This window comes from Psammomys obesus, unplaced genomic scaffold (genome assembly GCF_907164565.1).
Source record: "Psammomys obesus unplaced genomic scaffold, mPsaObe1.curated_primary_1811, whole genome shotgun sequence".
Taxonomy (NCBI): Eukaryota; Metazoa; Chordata; class Mammalia; order Rodentia; family Muridae; genus Psammomys; species Psammomys obesus.
Genome location: NW_026590062.1, coordinates 23797256 through 23809829, shown reverse-complemented (window position 1 = coordinate 23809829; position 12574 = coordinate 23797256).

The following is a 12574-nucleotide window of genomic DNA, read 5'->3' as shown; positions in this document are numbered from 1 at the left end:
TGGTAGGATTAACATAGTAACAATGGTCATTTTACCAAAAGCAATTTTAGAGATTCAATGCAATTCTCATCAAAATTCCAATATAATTCTTTACAGATCTTGAAAGAATAATTCTCTACTTCATATGGTAAAACAACAACAAACAGAATAGCTAAAAACAGTCCTGTACAAAAAAAAGCAGATGGTATTAGCATAGAAATAGACACCTCGATCAATGGAAGTGCAATGAAGACTCAGAAATAAACCCCTATACCCAAGAACACTCGATTTTGACCAAAAAATAAATAAAAAAGCCAAAACCATACAATGAAGAAAAGAAACCATCTTCAGCAAATGGCTTTGGTCTAAGTGAATGTCTAAATGTAAAAGAATGCAAATAGATCCATATTTTTCATCTTGAATAAAAGTCAAGTCCAAGTGGATCGAAGACATCAATGTAAAATGGGACACACTAAATCTAATAGAAGAGAATATGGAGAATAGCCTTGAGTTCATTGGCACAGAAGCAGCTAAGAAAATAGGAAAGAAAACAGGTAAAATGTAAATTGTGAGTATATACCATCTGTGTCTTTCTTTTTCTGGGATATATCTCACTCAGGATGATCTTTTCTAGATCCCACCATTTGCCTGAAAAATTTCATGATTTCCTTCTTTTTTGTTGCTGAGTAATATTCCATTGTGTATATGTGCCATACTTTCTGTATCCATTCCTCAGTTGAGGGACTTCTGGGTTGTTTCCAGTTTCTGGCTATTACAAATAAAGCTGCTACAAACATGGTTGAGCAAATGTCCTCATTGTATACTTGAGCATCTTTTGGATATATGCCTAGGAGTGGTATAACTGAGTCTTGAGGAAGCACTATTCCTAATTGTCACAGAAAGCACCAGATTGATTTCCAAAGTGGTTGTACAAGTTTACGTTCCCACCAGCAGTGAAGGACGGTTCCCCTTTCTCCACACCTCTCCAGCTTGTGTTGTCACTTGAGTTTTTGATCTTAGCTATTCTGATGGGTATAAAGTGAAATCTCAGGGTCGTTTTGATTTGCATTTCCCTGATGACTAATGATGTTGAGCATTTCTTTAAGTGTTTCTTTGCCATTCAATATTCCTCTATTGTTTATTCCTCCTCTGTTTAGCTCTGTACCCATTTTTTAATTGGATTAACTGATTTATTGCTGTTTAACTTCTTGAGTTCTTTATATATTCTGGATATTAGTCCTCTGTCAGATATAGGGTTCGTGAAGATCCTTTCACAATCTGTAGGCACTCGTTTTGTGCTGAGGAGAGTGTCCTTTGCTTTACAGGAACTTTTCAGTTTCATGAAGTCTCATTTATTGATTGTTGCTGTTAGAGCCTGTGCTTTTGGTGTTCTGTTCAGGAAGTTGTCTCCTGTGCCAATGAGTTCATGGCTTTTCCCAATTTTTTCCTTCTAACAGGTTTAGTGTATCTGGTTTTATTTGAGATCTTTGATCCACTTTAACTATATTTTTGTTCAAGTTGATAAGTCTGTGTCTATTTGCATTTTTCTACATGTAGATGTCCAGTTAGACCAGTACCATTTGTTGAATATGACAATGGAATATTACTCAGCAATGTAAAACAAGTAAATCATGAAATTTGCAGGCAAATGTTGGATACTGAAAAAGATCATCCTAAGCGAGCTATCCCAGAAGCAGAAAGACAAGGAAGGTATATACTCACTCATAAGTTCATAAGTGGATATTAGATATATAAAATAAGATAAACATACTAAAATATGCACACCTAAAGAAGGAAGGCTCTGGCTAAGATGCTCAGTCCCAATTCAGAGAAGCAAATAGAATGGACATTGGAGGAGGGAGAAAACAGGGAACAGGACAGAGGGCCTTTGAAAGTGTCTATCCTACAGAGTATCAGAGCAGATGTTGAGACTTATAGCCAAACTTTGGGCAGAGTGCAGGGATCTTATGAAAGAAGTGGGAGATAGTAAGACCTGGAGAGGACAGGAGCTCTAAAAGAATAGCAACAGAACTAAAAATATCTAAGCACAGGGTTCTTTCCTGAGACTGATACTCCAACCAAGGACCACTCAAGGGGGAGCAGCCTTACCAGGTCACAGAGGAAGACAATGCAGCCACTCCTGATGAGACCTGATAGACTAGTATCAGAAGGAAGGAGAGAAGGACTTCCCCTGTCAGTGGACTTGTAGAGGGACATGGGTGGAGAAGGGGGAGAGAGGATGGGATTGGAGGAGAGGAGCGAGAGAGCTACAGGGGGGATACAAGTAAATAAACTGTGATTAATAAAAATAAAAAATGAATAAATTGTAAAAAAAAAGTGGTGTGCAGAACTAAACTGATATTTCTCAACAGAGGAATCTATAATGGCTGAAAACACTTAAGAAAATGTTCAAAGTCCTTATGCATCAGGAAAATGCAAATCAAAATGACCCTGAGATTCCATTTTACACCAGCAGGATGGCTAAGATAAAAATCTCAAGTGACAGCATGTGCTGATGAGGCTGTCTACCAAAATGAACACTCCTCCATTGCTGGTGGGAATGTAAATTTGTGCAACCACTTTGAAAATCAATCTGTAACTTTCTCAGAAAATTAGGAATAGCTCTACCTCAAGACCCAGCTACAGCACTCCTGGGCATATACCCAAAAGATGATCCACCATTCAACAAGGTCACTTGCTCAACAATGTTCATAGCTACTTCATTCATAACAGCCAGAAACTAGAAAAAATCCAAGATATCCCTCCCCAAAGAATGATAAATAAAATGTGGTGTATTTACACAATGGAATACTACTAAGATATGAAAAACAAGGGCATCATGAAATTTGTTGGGGGATCCAAGATGGTGATGATTAGCATGCACCGTTTTTGAGAGGCAGAGGATATGGATCTCTGAAATTGGTGATTGGAGTGGCAATTGAAGCCAGAATTTAGATGTTTTGGCTTTCTGAAAGAGAGGGGACACCACAGAAGCAGAGAACACTTAGAGATTCAGATCAGGTGCAGACATCTCTGGAACTGAGAGGGGCACTTCCCTTGTCGAGCGCCCTCCTTATCAGGGGAGTCTACACACAGTGCCAGTGAGCTGGGGACTGAGACAACAGAGGCAGGGCCTCTAGCTCCTCAGCCACAGCAGGCAGCTGTACCAGTCCGGTGAACACCATCTCTTACAGCACACATCCAAGGAGACCCCACTCCCCTGAGCACACTCTTGCTGAGCCCAAACTGCAGGACCTCTTGCCCTGTGGAACGCTCTAGCCCTGCCCGCTTGTCCTTGCTGGAGATCCCACCCAGCAGAGCACCTGCCCCTCCAGAAATGCCTCCCCTCAGACCTCTCGCCTGCCCCATAGGAGTGCCTGCCATACAGAGTTCCCGTCTGTGGAGGACACATCCAACAAGTCCCTGCCATAGAGTCTCAGATCCACAGTACAATCCTTCCCGGGTCCCAGGTCTGATAGCTGAAGTACTGACTCCACAGGTCCACCCAGCCAGTAACTGTAAGGTCCATCCAACCCCTCAGTGGCAGATAGCCAGCTGAACAGCCACGAAAGTCCAGCAGACCTGCCAAAATATCCAGGTACACCAGGCGTTGGGCCACCTAGGTCTGTGGACCACTTTAGTGGCTCCCCAGGATCTACCAGCAAGCACCTGGACACCCCAGTTCTGCAGCCGCAGCTGGAATCCCTACCTCAACGGCTGCAGCACCACATAGCTGACTGCGCTCAACCTGCCATATTTGACTCAGCAGGTCCAATCCAGACAGTAGAGAACAGAAAGAACCCCTGTGCTTTACAATTTGACCTACTAGAGAGTGAGTGTGCCCTTGAGTGCCTACAGAACTTCAGATATTGGGTGCTTCTAAGCTAGCAGCCAGACATCAGACCCCTCCTACCTACACATCCACTGTGGGAATCAGAGGGCATCAGGGGACATTGAAGCCCCTGATCTGTGGATCTACCAGTGGAGTTTAGGCAAATAATTCCCAGAACTCAATTAGAGAAAAATACCAGTAGCCTGTAGGCCACAGACATACTCAGGGAATCCATGCCCACAATCATCAACCACACGTGCGATATCTTAAGTGCCTGACAAACCCATTCAGTGCCTGCAAGGCTCCCTCTCTCACACTGAAAGCCTTTACATTCTCTAGCACCCTGTTTCTCATGGCACACTTCCATGCTCACACTACCTCAATATTGCCCTTCTCTGCTTGTGAACTTTCCCCCAACCCAGAGGTAGAGCTGAAATACCAATGCACAGGCTGAAACCACTGGACCTCTCTCATTTTCCTGAAGAATTCTCCAGACACCAGAGAAAGACCAGTTTGATCTGCAGAATCCAGGAACAAACAGTGAACACTATGGATAAACAAATGGCCAGGGGTCAGCGAAAGAACACATCCAACATAAATCAAGACAGCATGACTTCACTGGCAACCTCCCAAATTAATAGATACTCCAACTCATCGGAAAAACAAGATAATGACTTTAAAGCTATGCTTATCCAGTTATTAGAGGCATATAAAGAGGAAACAAATTTCTCAGAGAAATAGCTATACAAATACAGTTAAGGAGGAAACAAACAAATTTCTCAAAGAATTGTCCACCCAAGTGGAGGCAAAGAAAGAGGAAATGAACAAAGGTCTCAAAGAAACACAGGCAAATATAGCCAAACAAATGGAGACACAAGTAGAGGCACAACTAGTAGCATATAGAGAAAAACAGGCCAAGTAAAGACCATCTTGAAACACAGGAATCCACATTCAAACAGATGAAGCAAATGTTGCAAGGCATGAAAACAGAATTAGAATCAATAAAGAAAAACACAAACTGAGAAAACCATGGATCTGGAGAACTTAGAGAAAAGATCAGGAACCACAAAGGTAAGCATCACCAATAGAATACAAGAGGTGGAAGAGAGAATCGCTGGTGCTGAACATATACTTGCAGAAATTGATACTTCTCTCAGAGAAAAAGTAAAACTAAAAAAATCCCAAACACAAAACATCCAAGGACGCCATGAAAAGGCAAAATCTAAGAATAATAGGAATTGCTGAAAAAGAAGATTCCAGGCTCCAAGGTCTGGAAAATATTTTAAAGAAAATCATAGAGGGAAATTTGCCACCTAAAGAAAGTAATGTCCATAAACACACAAGAGGCCTACAGAACACAAAATAAACTAGAGCAGAAAAGAAACACATGTCACATCATAGTCAAAACACTAAATCTAAAGAAGAAAGAAAATATAATAAAAGCAGCAAGGGAGAAAGCCAAGTAACATATAAAGGTAGACCTATCAAAATCACACCAGACTTCTCATCAGAAACTATGAAAGCCAGAAGGACCTGGGCAGCTATCATGCAAGCTTTAAGGGACCACAGACTATTAGACCACAGACTATGCCAACCCAGCCTATTATACCCTGCAAAGCTTTCAATCAACATAGATGGAGAAAACAAAATATTTCATGACATAACTAAATTTAAGCAATATCTACACAGCAAGCCAGCTCTATAGAAGATACTAGAAGAAAAACTCCAATCCAATAAAAACAACTATACCCAAGAAAATATAGCAGACAAATAATATTCCTACAAAAATTAAAAGAAAACAAGCAATGAATTACAGTAAGACCACCAAGTCCACAATAAAATGAACTAATGTCCATTGGTCACTCTTATCTATCAACATGAATGTACTCAACTCTCCTATAGAGAGACACAGATTAAAAGAATGGGTGTAGAAATAAGATCCAACATTCTGCTGCATCCAAGAAACACACTTCTGCAACAAAGATAAACACTACCTCAGAGTAAAGGAAGGGAAAATGTTTTTCAAGCAAATGGACCCAGAAACGAGCTGGGGTACCTAACCTAATATATAATAAAATAGACTTTCATCCAAATTTATCAAAAAAGATGTGGAGGGGCACTACATTCTCACCAAGAGGACATCACAATTCTGAACATATATGGTCCAAATAAAAGAGCGCCTACATTCATAAGTGAAGCATTATTAAAACTTTAATCACACATCAATCCCAACACCTTGATAGTGGGAGACTTCAACACCCCACTCTCACCAAAAGACAAATCATCTAGACAGAAGCCAAATAGGGAAATAAAGGCATTTACAGAGGCCCTAACTAAAATGTACCTAATAGATGTCTACAGAACTTTCCACCCAAAATCAAAAGAGTATACCTCCTTTTTAGCACCTCATGGAACCTTCTTAAAAAATAAACCATAGTTGGTCACAAAGTAAGCTTCAACAGATACAAGAAGATTGAAATAATACCCTGTATTCTATCTGACCACCATGGACGAAAGCTGGACCTCAACAGCAATGGAATTAGCAAAATGCCTACCTGCACATGGAAACTGAACAACTTGATGCTCAATGACGGCTGGATTAAGGAAGAAATAAAGAAATTAAAGACTTCCTAGAATTCAATGAAAATGAAGGTACAACATACCCTAATTTATGGGACACAATAAAAGCAGTGCTCAGAGAAAAATTCATAGCACTAAGTACCTTCAAGAAGAAATTTGAAACATCCCATACAAGCAACTTAATGGCCCAGTTGAAAGCCCTAGAAAAAAAAAAAAGAAGCAAATACACCAAACAGGAACAGACTGCAGGAAATAATCAAACTCAGGGCTGAAATCAGTTAGAAACAAATAAAACTATTCAAAGAATCAATGAAACCAAGAGCCTGTTCTTTGAGAAAATCAACAAGATAAAAAAACCCTTAGCCAAACTAACTAAAAGGCAGAGAGAAACTATCCCAATCAGCAAAACAGAAATGAAGAGGGACACATAACTATAGACACTGTGGAAATGCAAACAGTCATTGGGTCGTACTACAAACGCCAATATGACACAAAATTTGAAAATCTAAAGGAAATGGACAATTTTTTGATAGATTCCATCTAACAAAATTAAATCAAGATCAGGTATAAATGTTGAATAGTCTTATATCCCCCAAGGAAATAGAAGCAGGCTTCAGCAGTCTCCCTTCGAAAAAAAGCCCAGGGCCAGATGGATTCAGTGCAGGATTCTACCAGACCTTCAAATAAGTGCTCACTCCAATTCTCTTCAAACTATTCCACAAAATAGAAACAGAAGGAACGTTACCAAACTCATTCTATGAACCCACAGTTACCTTGATACCTAAACCACACAAAGAGCCAACCAAAAAGGAGAACTTCAGACCTATTTCTCTTATTAACATTGATGCAAAAATACTCAATACTTGCAAACCAAATCCAAGAACACATCAAAGATATCATCCACTATGACCAAGTAGGCTTCATCCCAGGCATGCAAGGTGGTTCAAATACGGAAATCCATCAGTGTAATCCACTATATAAACAAACTGAAGGACTAAAAACACATGATCATCTCCTTAGATGCTGAAAAAGTGTTCAACAAAGTCCAACATCTGTTCATGTTTAATGTCTTGGAGCGATCAGGGATACAAGACACATACCTAACCATTGTAAAGGCAATATACAGCAAGCCTATAACCAATATCAAACACAATGCAGAGAAACTCGAATCAACCCCACTGAAATCAGGGACAAGGGAAGGCTGTCCACTGTCTCCATATCTCTTCAACACAGTACTTGAAGTCCTAGCTAAAGCAATAAGACAACTAAAGGAGATCAAAGGGATACAAATCAGTAAGGAAGAGGTCAAAGTTTCACTATTTGCAGATGATATGACAGTGTACATGAGTGACCCTAAAACTCCTTCAGCTGATAAACAACTTCAGCAAAGTGCCTGGATGCAAAATCAACTAAAAAAAATTCAGAAGCCCTCCTGTATACCAAAGATAAAAGGGCTGAGAAAAAAAATCAGGGAAACAACACTCTTCACAATAGCCACTAATAACATAAAGTACCTTGATGTGACTCTAACCAAGCAGGTGAAAGACCTGTTTAAAAAAACTTCAAGTCTGTGAAGAAAGAAATTGAAGAAGCTATCAGAAGACGGAAAGATCCCCCGTGCTCATGGATTGGTAGAATTAACATAGTGAAAATGGCTATCCTGCCAAAAGTAATCTACAGAGTTGTTGCAGTTCCCATCAGAATTCCAACACAATTCTTTACAGACCTTGAAAGAAAGATTCTCAGCTTCATATGGAGAAACAAAAACCCCAGAATTTCCAGAGCAATCTTGTACAACAACAGATCATCTGGAGGTATCTCCATCCCTGACCTCTAGGTGTACTACACCGCAATAGTAATAAAAACTTCATAATATTGGCATAAAAACAAAAAGGTGGATAAATGGAACAGAATAGAAGACCCATAAATAAACCCACACACCTATGAATACTTATTTTTTGACAAAGAAGCCAAAACCATTCAATGGAAAAAAGACAGCATCTTCAACAAATGGTGCTGTTCCAACTGGATGTTTACATGCAGAAAAATGAAAATAGATCCATATTTATCACTCTGCACAAAACTAATGTCCAAGTGGATCAAAGACACTCTAAATTGGTTAGAAGAAAAAGTGGAGAAGACTCTAGAACACACTGGCACAGGACAGTTTCCTGAACAGAACACCAATAGCACAGGCTCTAAGAGCAGCAATCAATATTGGGACCTCATGAAACTGAAAACCTTCTGTAAAGCAAAAGACACTGATGTCAGAACAAAATAACAGCCTACAGACAGGGTAAGGGTCTTCACCAACCCTATATCTGACAGAGGGCTGATAGCCAGAATATATAAAGAACTAAGAAGTTAAAAAAGCAATAAATCAAGAAATCCAATTAAAAATGGGCTACAGAACTAAACAGAGAATTCTCCATAGGGGAATATACAATGGCAGAGAAACATATAGAGTAATGCTCAACGTCATTAGTCATCAGAGAGATGCAAATCAAAAAGACCCTGAGATTTTATCTTAAACCCATCAAAATGGCTATAATAAAAAACTCAAGTGACAACACATGCTGGAGAGGTTGTGGAGAAAGGGGAACCCTCCACCATTGCTGGTGGGAATGCAAATCGGTACAACCACTTTGGTAATCAATCTAGTGCTTTCTCAGACAATTAGGAATAATGCTTCCTCAAGATCCAGCTATACCACTCCTAGGCATATATCCAAAATATGCTCAAGTACACAACAAGGACATTTGCTCAACCATGTTTGTAGCAGCTTTATTTGTAATAGCCAGGAGCTGGAAACAACCCAGAAGTCCCTCAATGGAAGAATGGAACAGAAATTATGGTACTTTTACACAATGGAAAACTACTCAGCAATTAAAAACAAGGAAATCATGAAATTTTCAGGCAAATGGAGGGATCTAGGAAAAATCATTCCGAGTGAGGTATCCCATAAGGAGAAAGACACACACGGTATATACTCAATTATAAGTGGGTACTAGACCTACAAGATAGGGTAAACTTACTGAAGTCTATACACCTAAAGAAGATAAACAAGAAAGAGGACCTTGGGTAAGATGATCAACCTTCACTTAGAAAAAAAATGAGATGGACATTGGATGTAGGAGAAAACAAGTAATAGGACAGGAGCCAACACAGTGGGCCTCTGGAAGATTCTACCTAGCAGTGTATTAAAGCAGATACTGAGACTCATAACCAAACCTTGGGCAGAGTGTAGGGAATCATCTGAAAGAAGGGGGAGGTAATATGACCTGGAGAGGACAGGATCTCCACATGGACCAACATATCTGGGCAGAGAGGTGTTTTATAAGACTGTTTCTCCAACCAAAGACCATGTATGGATATGACCTAGGTCCTCTGCTCTGATGTAGCCCATGGTTGCTCAGTATCCAAGTGTTTACCCTAGGAAGAGGAACAGGGACTATTTCTGACATGAACTCAATGCCAGGCTCTTTGACTTCTCCCCCCATCCCCGAGGAAGGAGCAGCCCTGTTAGGCCACAGAGGAGGACTTTGCAGCCAGTCCTGAAAGTACTGATAAACCAGGGTCCAATGAAGGGGAGAAGGTCCTCCCCTATAAGTGGACTTGGAAATGGCAGGGAGGAGATGAAAGAGGAAGGGTGGGCTTGAGAGGGAGTGAGGGACGGGTATACAGCTGGGATACAAAGTTAGCAAACTGTAACTAATATTAAAAAATTAAAAATAAAATATATGCCAAACCAAATGTGAGAAAGACCAAGGGGCCTTAATCCTACACAAAGAATTTTGTGCCCAAGTAATGCTGAGAGTAGGCGAAATCGTCTCCCCCAAGAAAAGAATACCAATTGGTTATCCAGTGCTAAATGGTCAGGCCTGAAAACATTCAACATTTTACACTATAAACATTGATCCAATTATATTTATGTGTAAATAAATAAAGATGGCCTAGATTAGGGGGATCCAAGATCAGGACGCTGACCATGCAGGGCATCTGAACAGCTCTCATCAGTGAGAGCATGGTGACTGACAGGCTGTGCTGTGGACCCCCAAAACCCCAACATCAGTGTTTCTCAGGTGAGAGGAGAATCTACAGGGATACTCGAAGGTCCACCTTGAGGCCAACTGGCTAAGACCCTGCACTGCAGCAGCCCTAGGCCACCCGCCCAAACCCACCATCTATAGATTCCTTCCTGGGTCTGGGGCACCTACCCTGTAGCCTTAGGCCACACAGTACCCAAACCCACTTTCTGTGGATACCTTCCTGAGACCAGTGCCTGGCAGCTCAGACCTTGGGCCCTCACTCTCACTGCCTGTGGAGTGAATACCTTCTTGAACTGTGGGTGAGGCTCCAAACATGGGCACCCATTACCACCTTCCTGTGAACATCTTCTGGGTACTAGAGACTCCTGGTTCCAAACCCAGGAGACCACACTCAACATCCTGTGTACATCTTCCAGGTCACAGCAGCTAGTGGTGCTCACTCTCACTGCCCAGAGGAGGGGATACATTCTGGTACTGAGGTAGAGGTATGGCTCCATTCTGCCTGATCCCCAACTGCCTGGCTCATCCAGGTGAGAATCAGCCAACACAGCACAGTCAACACAGTGGAACTGAGCTGGGCTTGGGACCCAGTTTCCATTCCCCACCATATATGGGGAGCCTGTGGGACACTAGAGACACTCTAGGCAAAGAGATCTATATGACACCATGTCAGCAGCTGCCTAACATAGGCCAGAAACAGCAAGTCCAGCACAGACAGAGAACCCAGTGGAGCTGAGTTAGGCACCTGATGCAAGTTCCATTGTCCTCCTCCAAAGGAGGCCTGTGGAGCATTGGAGCAGCTCTAGACTCAGAGTTCTTCCTGCCTGCTCCCCAGCACCCCACCTGGGACAGAAAAAATGCTGCCAGCATAGCCCGTGAACCCAGCAGAGCTGAACAAGGCCTGTGACCCAAATCCCATCCTCCACCATCTTAAGGAAACCTGTGGGACACTGGAGCAGCTCTAGACTCAGAGATCTTTTTGGCTATGCCCCAGCTACCTGACATACTTGGGTCACAAACAGTAAGCCAAGCAGGAGACAGTGAATCCAGGGAGACTACTTGAGACTCCAGAGACAGGTGGATCCAGTCTGCAGTATAGGCTGCAGACAACAAGATGGCTAGAGGCTGGCATAAAAATACAGGCAGCCAAAAAAACAGGACATCATGGCTTCACCAGAATCTCCAAAAATCAACAGATAGTCTATTACAGCAGAAACACAAGAAAATAATCTTAAATCTGCAACTGTGCAGGTATTCAAGGCACAAAAAGAAGAAATGAACAAAAAACAGCGGCACATAAAGAGGAAACGAGCCAAAAATAGAGGCCATCATGAAAAGACAGGAATCCACAGCCAAAAAGATGAAGGAAATGGTGCAAGACATGAAAACATAATTAGAATCAATAAAGAAAATACAAAAAAAGGAAACCCTGGAGCTGGAGAACTTAGAGAAGAGATCAGGAATCACAAAGTTAAGCATCACCAACACTATACAAGAGATGGGAGAGAGAATCTCAAGCACTAAAGATGAAATTACAAAAATTGATACATCTCTCAAAGAAAAAATAAAATAGAAAAGTTACAGACACAAAATATCCAAGAAATCAAGGACACCATGAAAAGACAAAACCTAAGAATAAGAATAAATGAAAGAGAAGATTCCAGGCTCCGAGGCCCAGAAAATATTTTCAAGAAAATCATAGAAAAAGTTTTCCCAACCTTATGAAAGAGATGCCCATAAACATACAATAGTCCTACAGAACACTGAATAGACTAGACCAGAAAAGAAACTCCTCCCTCCACATAATAATCAAAACACTAAATCTATAGAACAACAAAAAAATACTTATTAAAAGCAGCAAGCAAAAAAGGCCAAGTAACATATAAAGGCAGACCTATCAGAATCACACTAAGACTTCTCAACAGAGAGTATGAAAGGCAGAAGGGCTTGGAGGAATATCATGTAGAGACTTAGAAATTACAGATGCCAACCCAGACTACTATACCCAGCAAAGCTTTTAATCAACATAGATGGAGAAATCAAAATATTCCATGACATAACTAAATTTAAACAATATTCATGCATCAAACCAGCCCTACAGAAGATACTAGAAGGAAAATTTTAACCTTATGAG